The 14,239-nt window shown below is 39.5% G+C and overlaps 1 protein-coding gene across 3 annotated transcripts in view; it reads right to left on the bottom strand.

Annotated features, from left to right (window-relative positions):
- sash1a (SAM and SH3 domain containing 1a) overlaps positions 1–14,239 on the bottom strand; it is a 279,865-nt gene that overhangs the window by 193,665 nt on the left and 71,961 nt on the right. The window lies entirely within an intron of this gene.

Here is a 14,239-nt window from a genome sequence, read left to right as displayed (position 1 = left end):
GCAGAACTGAATCTCAGATCAAACTCTCCAACAAATTCAGCAGCTAGGGTTTAGAATAGCAACTAAATCTAATAGAAAAGGTGTACCCTGCCTCATGCCCTGTCTCCTGAGAGTCCCATGACCCTACAGTATATACAGGTTAAAGCAGTTTAGACAGTGAGTGTGTGAGTGAGTGAGTGAGTGAGTAAGTTTATAAATATCAAGATACTAAGTGAATCGCAATACAAATCGAACCGGCACCTGGGTATACCTGGGTATCGTGATAATATCATACCCATATATGATATCATATATGATATATAATATCATATTATGGTGACTTTCACCCCTATTATGTCTGTTGCTTCAGAATGAGAAAAGAACATAATTATAGCAATCAGTGGTTGATTAACCAGCTTTTAACATTGATGTTGATTTTTGCACGTGGTAGGAAAATGCACCTATCGTCAAATTAATAAATATTCCAATTTGTTCCTGACAACATCGGTCCAAGGTTTATGATTAAAAAAAAGCCAAGTTAAAACATTTTTCATTAAAAATTATGCATCTCTGAATAGTTTGCTGTTTCCCCAGTGGCTCAACGCTCATATCAATAATCCACCCGAGCAATAAATAATTAGTTATACTATGGATTGTACAATCATTACAGTGCTTGGTCACGGACCTGCTGCCTTTAATGATATTACATCATTGTTTTGGTAGTTTAGCTCTAGCAGAGTCACATATTTCACAGTGTCTATGCAGATCCAGAGCGGCAATAGTCGTTGTTTTTTTTGTTTTTTTCCGGCTCCATTCCCCTCTAGTCAACAGCACATCCTAGTGTCGGGTTTCTGAGCACGTCTGAGATAATTGCCATAAACACAAGACAGTTCTGAGCGTCTGTAATGGGGTGAGACTTAGTTTTTAGCACTGATAAAGGTCATCGGGGTGAAGGAGTGCTGGATAGATTATAGTTATAGTAACAGACGAAATTAGGGAGTCAATTAAAGCGGAGTGTGTGTGAGTGTGTTCACAGAGCCAGAGGCACACCCTGACCTAAATCTTTGGCACCAGTACCGGCACGAGAAGCACAACCACACTGTGGAAATGTGGGGGAAAGGAACCGGTTGCGGTGTTTGTCCTGGGGCAAAGTATTGTCAATAACTGGGTATAAATAAAGCCTTATTATGGATTTTGCTCTGCTTCGTCCTTCCCAGGTGATCTTAGAAGCTGAGGAGACAAGATTACGGTGGCTAATTTAGTTTGGTAAATAAAACATTGATTTAAATTGTGTCTCCCACATAGCATTTATCACCAGATTCCCTACATCAGCGCTTCTCATAAAGGTGTTCTTGTTGATCTGAACACACTTTTTTTTTACCTTAATTTTTTCATAAGGCATTGGGGCTGTGGGGGGGTAATGATTTTGGAAGTTTCGGCTTGCCCTAACGAGCCTCCGAGTGGCGCAGTGGTAAAGTGCTCGCCCTATCATCCGGAGATCGCTGGTTCGGTTCCCGGGTGATGGTGTAACCTCTAGAAGCCGGAGGTCTCGAGAGCTAAATAAAAAAATATATAAAAAAACAGACCCTCAACACGTGTGTATATATATATGGCTCTAGTTCCAGTAATAAAAAACATATTACAATCTCATATCTTCTGGTCCGAGTCGTTGATTTAAAAAAAAAAAAAAAAACGATTCGGATCAAAGACTTAAAGGTTTCCTGTTTCCTGTACATAACCTACTCGTTTCAAAAGAACAAATCGTTCATGAATCACTTTTTGCTAGGTACTGACCAGACGCTAAAAATAGTCTTAGGCACCATCATTGACGATAAAAAGTTTGTAGAAATAGTTCAAAGGTTCAAGCTTTAATGTTATCAGTGATATTAATATTTTAGGTTGAAGCCCATCTACTGTACATGTCTCCCTGTCTTTCTACCTTTCTATGTCTACCTGGCAGAACTACTTGATAAAGTTTCTACTTAATATCTGTTGGTGCGAGTGTTTGTTTACGAGCTCATCAGTAGCGTATTTCAAAGTAGATTATTAAATCTGGCACAGAATGTTTTTAAGGCATCCTTGGTCTATAGTATTAATCTGCATATGCCTAAACCTTTTGCACAAGTACTGTAAGCATTATAATGTATTGCAAAGTTAATATTCCTGAGGTATGTACTGTAATTTTAGCCCCGAACCTCACATACAGCTTTAAACTATAATAGATCCACCACTACAGTATGTATCCACATAACCTGCAGTGTGCCGGATACTGAGACTGGGTTCTGTTCTGCCCCTTAAAGGAAACAAGGGTAGGATGGAAACCAGACAGGGTTTCAGTCTCTCTTCAGTGTATTTTTGTACCCCCAACTCACCCAGTCATCCCAGTTTGAACATTTACTGATAGACCTGTCTGGTGCATCTAACTGTTTACTGACAGGACTATCAATAGCTGTCTGATCATCTGATCCATGCCCGAGAACACTATACATCATTCTTGAGAGCACCTTTTCCAGAGGACTCCCAGGTGCGGAGCGATGATGATCAAAACAAACCAGAAGTTTTCAGAAACGATCCCGGGGCACTAATGTTAAAACCTCTTGATTGATAGTCAGGTTGCCATGCGCTGTATAATAAAACATTTAAAATAATTTCCCTTGGTTGCTTGAAGATTTTTGCGTATTACAGCATGTGTGTGCTTGATGATTCAGTAAAGGAATGACTCAGTCAATGACTCATGAATTTTCCCCTCCCCGATGCTCCCACAGCAGCTCCCCACGTTACAGCACTGACTTCTTCATTGTCTAGGGTTTATTTCAGCTTGCTTTTGAAGTTCCTCTTCAGAGACAGATGCCAGTCAGATCAGTGAGGCGCAGACAGATGTAAGTGCATCTGCGATCTTCATGATCATGATCGGGAAAATTAACTATAAACATTACGTAGGAGCACGCAGTGAGCACATATGGGCGACAGTTAACGCACAGAACCGAGTACAGATGCGGGGCCAAGGCCCGCCCACCGCACGGAACTTAAACAAACAGAATAATCCGGGGGAAACTGGAAACGTGGGGAACGTGATGTGATCGTGATCGTGAAGGGAGACAACGAATGATGGGACGAGGCATGGGAAAAGACGAGGCATGAATAAAAGGGCATGGCAACCGATATGGAAATACTCGGCGTGGCACCGTGAGCAGCCAGTGTGATGAGAGCGGGGGCACGAGGCGCTCGGCCCAGAGGGGAAACCCATGACAGAGTGTTGCTGTGCAGTGTGGAAATGAGGATTGATCTCCACACGTCCACTGCGGTTCATTTTAAGCCGAGTCTACAGACCTTTCCTCATCCTGGTCTGAAAGTCTCAGGGTTACTATGGCAACCACTCCTCTCTATTTCATCTGACCTCTCTCTTACAGATCATTCGGCCATGGTTCTGAATAGATCCATCACAAATCGCTGGTTTCTGAAATAATAATAATAATACTAATAATAATAATAATAATAATAATAAGCAATTAAATTTAGAAACAGTTTAAAGAAACGTGCCAGAAATGCTCCATGGTAATAAAAGACCACTTTTATTTTTCTCCCCCACCCTTTAAACACTACAGAGGTATGGTAATTCCTGTAAATGAACAGCGTCCTTTGATCAGTTGAAACGGAAACGCATGTGCTTACATTACAGTTTTATTAAAAACCGTAAGAAGTAGGCCGTATGAAGTCGAGCTTGGAGGAACGAGAGCAACAGAAGAGGGAGATAACCTTTATTAAAAGGATTTTGTGGGCCACGGAGTCGCTGGCGGGCTTCGTGGAACGTTCTCAAAACAGCTGAGACAATTTTCTCCACACACACACGCACGCACACACACTTTGAATGTGATGCAATTGACATCATTTTTTTTTTTCATCACCCCCAGCATGCCTGCGAAGTGTTCACTCGGTGAATCCCACTGCACTCGCACATTACTGCGTCTTCTTTCCGGCGGTACGTCAAAGCGCTTTAATGTGTCAGGTGTTGCTCCTCTAATGCTGTAGTTCAGTAACTCTCTCTCTCTCTCTCCGTGTTTGTCCTAACATGCTTATACGTGTGTGTGTGTGTGTGTGTGTGTGTGTATACAGTATGTGGACACTAAAGTTTGGGAAGTCTGACTCAATCTTCTATGTAATTAAAATCATCCATTGACAATGACACCTCAATCTCTCTCTCACACACACACACACACACACACACACACACACACACACCTGTTCCCTTCTAATACTTTCTCTCTCTTTCACTTGCCATCTCTCTGTGTCTCCCTGTTTCTCTCTCAATATCGCTCTGTCTTTCTTGTGGTATCTCTCGCTTGCCATCTCTGTCTATCTCTCTTGCTTTTTTTCTCTGTCTCTTGTATGTCTTTCTCGCTCTCTTTCTGTCTCTCTCTGTCTTTCCCACTATCTCTGTCTGTCTACTATCTCTCTTTTCCTTGCTATCTGGTTGTCTCGTTCACAATCTCTTGTTTCTTTTACCTTTTGCTCACTCTTGCTATCTCTTTGCCTTTTTTGTGGTCTTTCTTTCTCACAATCTCTTTCTCTATCTTAATCTCTCAGTCTCTTTCTTTCACTATCATTGTATGTTCACTATCTCCCTCTTTATCTCTTTCTCTCTGTCTCTTTTTCTTGCCATCTCTCTAACAATCACTTGTATTTAAGGTATAAGAATTACAACAACAACAACAACAAATAATAATAATAATAATAATCACGATTATCATAATAATAATAATAATAATAATAATAATCACGATTATCATAATAATAATAATAATAATAATAATAATCACGATTATCATAATAATAATAATAATAATAATAATAATAATAATAATAAATCCTAATGATAAAATCAATTCTCTTTTTATGCAAAACCCTCCCCCAAAAATCACAAAAGACAGTGATTTTTTTTTTTTTTTGATCCAGCATTTTGGGCTGATTTTGCCTCGGTATTGTTCCTGGTTATCTGGATCTGTGCCAGGTCTATTAAAAATTTAAAATATTAAAATTTTTGAGAGTGGCACAGATTACAAAAAGAGCCACTCCTTATTATATCTAAATTAGAGATAACACAGAATCACAGCGCACTAAATCTAAAGTGAGAGTCAAACTGGTCATACTGTATGGACAGACGGTCAGGGCCAGGAAGAAATATATTCATAATCATAATCAAACTCCTTGAGCTAAAATCACTGCCTGATGCTACACACACACACACACACACACACACACACACACTTCGCCTTCTGTCTTAGCACCGTCATGCACATGGGATGAACATAGCAGATGTCAGTTTACGTCCGAGCGTATAACAGGGTCATGTTACAGACAACGCAACTGTCAGTTTGATGCAGTGAAATCAGATGCATTGGCAGCTTGAGTCGTGATCTTATTGTGGATAACTGCTTTCTAGTTAGAACAGGTTTTTCATGCCATATTTCATAACACGTCATTAGCGATTTATCAAATGACTCGAGACGTTTTTGTCATTACATTTGTCACCTACTTACAGTACAATACTACGTGTATTGAAACAGCTGCTGTGGAAGCATCCCAGAACAACCACCACCACCCACAATAAGCTCTACAGATACGTGTCACATTTATAATTAAAAGTCTAAGAGTTCTATGAGTATTCATGCAGAGGCGCTTGAGGAAACCGATCGCAGTCTCGCCAGGAGGTCACACGTCCCAAGCCCAAATACAAGCTCCCTGGATGTGAGGGATGTTATTCTCCATACGCTTGATCTTACATCCTCGCTTCATGTACGAGAGTTAACTCTGAGCACAGTCCAAAACACACACACACACTTCTCCACATCACCTGATTTTAATGCTTTTTAATAGATAAATCATGACCTCCATAATGACTTTCTTACTAAACCCTCCAGACATGCAACATTTCTCAGTTCAATCAATCACGACAATAATGTTCCTATTGAAATGGATGAACAGTATCTGTCTTCTTGGTATCCTTTCATTTCCCTTTTCTCTCCATCACTACTAATCTACACAGATGGATTCCAACACCATCAGTGACACGTTTGCGAACTTCCAGCGAAGTAAAATCATCTCTGTGCCAAAGTCTGACAGCTATTGTCCCTTTGCCAGGGAAAGTCAGTTTATCCGAGGAGATTACCTTTAGAAAAACCTGCAACACAATAAAGGAGAGAGAGAGAGAGAGAGAGAGAGAGAGAGGGAGAGATGTTGGGTGGAGTGGAAAAATAAACCTGCATCATAGACTTCTTCAGCTTTAATAAGAAGTGTCTAACTGATCGTAATATATATCTCCAGGGTGAGATAAAAGGGAGAGACATTTGTCCATCATATGTGCTAGCCCTTAAACTCATCGCATGCTAAGCTTTAAATTTCACCAGGTGTTGGAATCATTCGTTAGAGATTCTGCTCCATGTTGACCTCGGCGTATTTGTCCGTTCTACCACAGACCACCGGTGTCTTATTGACTGTTTAAGTTCCAACACTGAGCTCACTGGCATGTTTAAAGAACTGATTTGAGAAGACTTCTAAAAAGTTTTAAGAATGTGTTTCCATAAGAATGCTGGTCAAAAAACCATTCCTCGCACCCCCACCACCCTGAACTGCAGACACAAGGCAGGTTAAGGGCTTGGATTCATGCAACTTCTCAACGTGGGACAAGATAATGCAGGTGCGATTAGACCTCAATCAGTTATACCTTAATCGGACACTTAAATTAACCTTGGTGCTTTGCACATGCTTCACAGTACCCGCGACAAGCCTTGACCTGGACGTCGAAGAAAATGTGCAAGAGATGGAATTGTGTATTCCATCTCTTCCTGGCCATTGTCTAGCCACTAAACAATATGGTATGGTATGGTGCGGTATAATCTGCCTTGGAATGGCACCATAAGGTATACCATGAATACCAGTTTTTCAAAAGGTAAAGCGCACTGCATATACTCCATGCACAAAGCTTGACATGCTACCAGATTTTCGCTAGTCAAATTGTTTGTGTAGTGATTAATCTGTGATGTAATAGGTCAACAGGGCTAAGGTTCAATACTAACAAGCTGAAAGTGTATATCATATCATATCACTACCTATCGTAGCTGAGTCGGGCATACTGCAGCTAATACTGTACATTGATTCCCCTGCTGTGCTTGCACATAGGGACAAAGACAGAAAACCCAGGTAAACGGGCTATAATCAAAACTTGACTTTACTAGGCATATTGTTTTTAGATAGCTTTTCTACTCACTACAGATGTAAAGAGCTGCTGTAGGCTAGAATCTGGATATTCTCCTCTGAACTCTTATCAACATCAACAAGCTGTTTTAACCCGTAGGATTGTTGCACTATTCTGAGTAGATTTCAACCATTTCTCTTATTTGATATGAACATTAATTAAATCTCTTGGTGTCTCCCTGTGAGATGTTAAACAATGCCACATCTGCATACATGTACAAATATACAGATGTTGCTAGTAAAATGGCTGGTGAATTTATGACACCAGGAAACAGTTAGCCAAATCCTGACTCGTGTCTTTCTATACCAGCACAGTGCCGGCGAAGTTCCTCTCTAGAAACATTTCACCCCAATTTTTTTTACAGAAAATCAAAAACAGATAAACTGAAAGATTTAGGGGCATGAAAAATAAGGAAACATGTAAAAACCCATGCCTGACGATGTGCATTTATAGCTCTATTAGTTTCTATGTGTGTGTGTCAAGTCTCAAGCACTTTGTAGAACACATCTCCGAGACAAAATTGACATAAAAGCAGACAGAATTCTATTCGCCGTTTATGTCTTGCTTATCCTTCCAAGGTTAACGTGACAAATGTACAGCCTTGCTCTTCATAAGGAGGCGTGACTCTGTTGAAGTGGCTCATTGAGTTCAAGTGCTATATGTGTATGGCTTACACACACACACACACACACACACACAGAGTTTACTGTGTGTAAAGGAGGAAGGATGTCCTTCATCTTCACCTTGTATTTTAAAAACGTGATCACAAAATAAACCAGACCTCTTAAATCTGAGCATCCATGGTTCTCCTAGGTGGACAGGTGGAAATTTCATATTGTAAAACGTATTTTCACATAGAAAATAATGTGCAGATGCAGATAATCCGTTCCAGCCACCCAAAAAATATTACCAACTTCCAACAGTATAATCATATTTTTGCCTTTAAAAACAATAAAACATTTAGAAAAGGCATATAAAGGAAGTAAAATATGAAATAGACATTAAACCTTACTTAACCTGAATTTATGATTCCTCTTGGCATCAGCTGGTTTAAAAACGAAACCGACTCTTGCTATCGTCCTCGATGACATTCTAGGGACCCAAGGTGCTCTAAATCTTGGACAAAATGCAAAAAACTCGCTTCACTTGGCTTTACACTGTTGTAACCAGGTTTTAAATGGATCTCAGTTTGGTCGTAAATATTGTTTGCAAGCGATTGCAAAATTTTAGCTCTTAAGGCGATCATATGCCACTTTAAATGTGTACCCTTCTACCCTTCTACCCTTACAACGCTAGCTTTTTCATGTTTACAATGAGTAATGCTGGCTACATACAGCATCTCCCTCTGAAATCTTTGCTTTTATTCTGTAAAGCTATTTTTTTCCCCCAAGGAATTTTGTGAGCGATTCCGCTCAGCCACTGTTTAGTGAAATTTTGAAACTCTCTCTATAAAATTTGTTGGCAGTCTGAAGGCCAACCGCAGCAGGCAGCACTGCTATGCTAACAAAAACTTACAGGCCACTGTGACTAGCTGAACTCACTGTTAGCAAGAACTAGCTTAGCTAGCTAGTATGATTTTTGATTGTGACTGGCTTTCTGTTAAAAAAAACAACAACAAAAAAAAAAACAGCAACATCACTGTATTGCCTTTATCTCAGAGTTTCTTCAACTGACCTGCACATTTTTGGCTACGATCACATCACAAGCCATATCGCTCTATTCAGATTATTTTTTGTCAGATCAGATTTAATGTTTAAACGTAATACGTTTGTGCGAGCGCTCATTAATTTCAAACAGTGGATGTGATTTTAACAAAAATATGCTTGGGATTTTGCTCTGGAGAATAAAGCAGTTAGTCTTTGCAGATGTCCAGAAAAAGGAAGGAAAGAGCTATTGGATGCTCAGAGGCAAAAACACAAATGCATCACTGTTCTCATTCAGGTCTCATGACAACATACTGGATTATCGATCTAATCTAGAAAAAGATATAAAAGTGACTCAGATTCTATCTGAAAAACATCAGTCACATTCCCATCACTAAAGCATATTCTAACTGGTCAAATGGCTGCTGTCTCATAATCTTGGTCAAAATCATACTCTTCAAAATGTGTGCCTGGCTCAAAAAATAAAATAAAAAAGTGTACAAAGTGAATAGGTAACTAAACAGAATCAGACATCACCCAGAAACTCTCTCACTCACTATACAGTATTAACATGCAACAGTGTTGATGGAAAAAAGACAAGTCAAATAATGGACTTTATATAATAAAACCTTCTCCAAAATCTCTTTCTTTTCATAAATAAAAATAAGGAGGCAAACTACTTTTTTTTTTTAAACCTAAATGACAATCAATACAATCAATGTCACACGACACGCCAGGACGAGGTCTGGTGGACTACAGGCAGAGGAACTTTAGCAAACATTCTCTTTAAAACAGTAGGCTCTCTCTCACACACACACACACACACACACACACACACACACACACACACACTGTACACTATAAGCATTGTGAGCTGTAAGGTCTTATATAGACAGGTGTGTGGCTTTCCTAATTAAGTCCAATCAGTATACTTAAACACAGCTGGACTCAAATAAAAGTGTACAGTAGCACCATCTCAAGGATGATCAGAAGCAATGGACAGCACCTGAGTTAAACATATGAGTGTCACAGCAAAGGGTCTGAATATAATTTAAGCCCATGTGATATTTCAGTTTTTCCTTTTTTTAAGAAATCTGCAGAAATGTCAACAAATGGCTGCAATATAACAAAGAGTGAAAAACTTAAGGGGGTCTGAATACTTTCCGTACCCACTGTATGTAGAATATTATCCAAGTTCTAACTTTTTGTATGTACAGTAACTCACGGGATTTTGTACCATTCTCAAAGCCCTGAAAACGTTTGTACGCTATTAAAAAATAGAATAATCTGCTAACCTTCATCAGTGTTGTTAATACTTGCAAAACAAGTTAGACTGCAATTAAGCTTCAGTCTAAAACTGGCAGTCTAACCAGATAAAAGCCATACACCTTGCAGTCATAAAAACAGCACAGGCAGTTAAGCAGCCGATTTACTGTAATAACAGATGCATTGTTCAACATGCTGCATTTTTCCGTCCTTTACATGACCATGAAAATGTATTTGGTTTGGCATTAAAACAAATTCAATATGCAGTAACCTAGCCTTTAAAAAAACAACAACAAAAAACGTTAAAGATGTCTGCAGTAATACGCATGCATAACCTGCAGGAATAAGGCTACTTGCTTTGCGTAGTGGTTTGTTCGCCCAAATGATCTGAACTGGAGTTATTTCTTTTAAAATCAAAGTGATCATTCACTTAAAGTCCCACACTTAAATTTCCTGATGTAGCCTCTGTCCAGGCATCATTTTATTTCTTCTCGTCACAGATAATACGGTAAAGCACCCCCCCAGGAAAGAGGAAAGGCCATCTATTTCAGGTGAGTTCTTTTCTTACACAGTACAAACCAGACTCACAGGAACAACATTACAAAGCCGAGGTATTAGCTCAATGGGCAGGCCGGAAAGTTTTCCTTCCACTGGTAGTGGAAGGTGAGGATTTCATCATTATGATAGCCAAAAAAAAAAAAAAAACTCTGTGCCAGGGGAAAAAAAGCTAAATTACAAACCTAGTGGACGAAATCTACTGAAAGACTGGCTGAAAAGGTCGAATTTATACAGAGACTGGTCTATAAAGTAACATCTAAATGGAAATATGGACTAAAAAGGAGCTCACTGCTTCCGTCCCTGCAGTCAGTGCTTGTTATTTCAATGCTCAAGATCATGAAGCTGAACACATACTCCTGAACCTAAAGCAAATGGTTCATTCACACACTGCTCAGTCAAACACTGCTCCTACGGACAAATGTACAGAAAATTACAAAGAAAAAATTCTTACCCTTATTGAAACTGATGATGAGAATATTCAGAATCTTATGAGAAAAGCTGAAGAATACTGTACATTGCTCACAGTGTGTCACTGCAAAAGGAGTTGACTGAAGAGGAAGAGGAAGTTGGATAAAGACAGGCTTCAGAGATTTCTACACCTCTGCCAAAGTGGCCTAGATTTAGGCCGTTCAGTACCAGTCATCCGTCAATGCCAAAGACCTTTAAGTCCTCAATCCAGCAGGAGATCCAATACAAGAGTTGTCCCATGTGAATCTGGGATGGATTTTTGGTATTCACAGAGCTATACTGTGTTTCCACTTCTGAAATTTTGGCGTTAGAACCCCTGGCAATGCCAGCTTCACAGGCCTTTGTGGAACAGGTCCTCTGTTTTTTGAGACAAATGGCCGCCACAAGAGAGTCACATTAGAAAGAGGTGCTTTTCTTAAGATTAACAAAGTTCTGAACGAGGGCCACAAGAGATTGCTTTGGTGCGATTCCTTTTTTTTTTCCGTTTTCACTCTAAATAACACAAGACACAGATGCACACTACCTTATTATGCTTTGTTCGACCTTTTATATCGTTGCAATTGGTGTCTAATGTATTCCTTTTTAATAAAAACAGAATCCAGTTGACTCAACATGACAAAAACTAATAAGGGGGTTTGACAGACGACAAAGTTTAAGACTAAACGTAACACTATTTTTAAACATAATTAATTTTTTCGCAAATGTTTTACTTAAAAGGCTTATCTTTCTAGGAAAAAAAAAAATGTCTTGATGTTTGACATGTCAAACAAAAAAGACAAAAATGTATACATTTAAGTACAGTAGTATTCGTGTTTGAATACTTTTGGTGATTCTACAGTATGAACAGACATTAAAGCCAACATGCCCAGGGTTGCACAGCAGCTAAATATCAACCACTGTAACAGTAATGACCCCACTTTCAGGGTTCATCTGTACATCTGTATAAGTTCTTCTTTACTGAACAGGAATAGCACTCAGTTTAACCACTGAATATTCAATTACATCATACACATTCGGGCAATAGTACAATAAACCTAAAAGCGTAGGCTGCAATCATTTTCCCTCCAGCCCACAGTTTATAGAATGTTCAAATCACTGGTAATTTAACGGCTTTCATATAAGCATCTACACATGGCGCGTTTGGGTGCTCGATATTTAGAAATGAACAAGTCTGCTTCCTCCTATTCATAGTTTAAATCATATACAGGAACTGAAACGCCGTTTGCTTTCTACTGTCCGAGTGCATGTGCTGTGTTGGGCATCCTGACCACAGATTGGATATAATGACAGACCGCAGGAGCCAAACGCTCCCCACATGCAAGACAGAAGTCATCATCATCAAGACTCATTGCTTGGAAAATATATAGCACGTAGTGTGGCTCGGAGGATACTACTGTAAACTGTAAAACTAACTCCTGAGGTCCTCAATCAAATGTCCAAGTGTACAAATAAAGGGCTGTCATCTTGTGCTCTAAAGCAAAAACCAGACAGAGAATCATGATTTACGGTATGTAGCTACATTTGAGAGGTGTTCAAGTCAAACCGGGATTTTTGATTGTGCAGAGTAAAAAAAAAAAACCTTTATTTCTCCACACAGCCCCCTGCTACACTGATGCACTTATCCCAGCTTTTCACTAGTGCTTGGATATCAGATTAGAAGTTGTTCCCCCGTATACCAGATCCATGAACTTTAATGGCCCAGACAGGTGGAAATCGCTTGGAGTGATGGGGCAATGACTCCGAGCTGAGTTCTGGTAATGTGCAAGTGGTGTTTGTGAATAATTGTGTGTTGTGTGTTTAGTTCCTCCGCAAGTTGGCCAACAAGTCAATTTTCAAAAATCAGGCGTTCCACTCCCTGAATGTTAACCAGAATGACTGCATCGGTGATTCACATACATACCAATCAAATCTTTTACTGCGGGTAAGACGCTCATCGCCACATTGTGCTTTACACATTCTGTAAATGTCAACTGGTTTTACACATCATTCACAAGAAATTTTATCACAAGTCCCAGTTTGACTTGAACGCTTCTTGTAAATTCTCTAATTCTCTATTGCATCCTCACTTACTGTTATCACTTTATTAAGTGAGTGTCTAATAAAAAAAAGTTACAATACTACCGACACTTCCAAATGAATTGATATTTATTTAACTGTCGGCTGTGTTGTTTTCCACCCCCTTGTGTCCTGTCTTTTTCTTTGGCCTTTTGAAAAGACCTTTGGCCTTTTGTCCTTTCTCAGGTAACAAGCATTGTTAGTAGGATAAAAAAAAAAGTCTATCCCTGTGTGAAATGTCGGATAAAGATACACATTGCATAGATCATCAGCCTGGTGGATGGATGACAGGAAGTGTACTTGGTTCGAAAATATTTCATACTAGAATAAGTCAATTTCACAGACACCTACAAAATGCAAAAGTCTATGGCGCGGAAAATTCTTTTTTTTTTATTATTATTGCTTTAATTTGCTCTTTGATAACATTTGAATAATAAAAAGGTATGCATGAGAATTTCCTTCAAAGTTAAATAAACTGTCAATAAAACCCCTTGCCATATGGCCATCTAGAGCACCATTCAGTGCTTTCAGAACCCCAGGTTGCCAGTTACTACGCAATCCCTCTCAGCTGGTTTAGAGTCAGATTAGTGGGACATGACAGATCAAAGAGCCCACTTGCATGCTATAAAAAATCCAGAGCTGGCAAGATCACAAGCCTTGAGCGCATCAGCCTCTTATGAGTCTGCCTGAATCTCTCCGGCTCACTCACAGACACGCTCTTTAATAATGAAGCATCTATAATGCATAATCTCTACGATGTAACGAGTCTGATGGCCGTTTGGAGATGGAAGGTGAAGTCCTCTCAGAAGACTCATACACCATCAAAGCATCTGCACAACACATTAAGAGGACGAGCATGTCTTGTTTGATGAGACAAATGCAAACATCAATTCAATTACTTTGATTCCAAGCCAATGCCCAAACCCCAGCCACTGGATGCTGTTCCAGTCCCAAGCCTGAATAGAATGGGAGGGTGGCATCAGGAAGGGCATCCTCCGTAAAACCTGTGCCAAGTGGT

This window comes from Clarias gariepinus, chromosome 2 (genome assembly GCF_024256425.1).
Source record: "Clarias gariepinus isolate MV-2021 ecotype Netherlands chromosome 2, CGAR_prim_01v2, whole genome shotgun sequence".
NCBI lineage: Eukaryota > Metazoa > Chordata > Actinopteri > Siluriformes > Clariidae > Clarias > Clarias gariepinus.
This window is presented reverse-complemented; position numbering and strand designations above follow the sequence as displayed.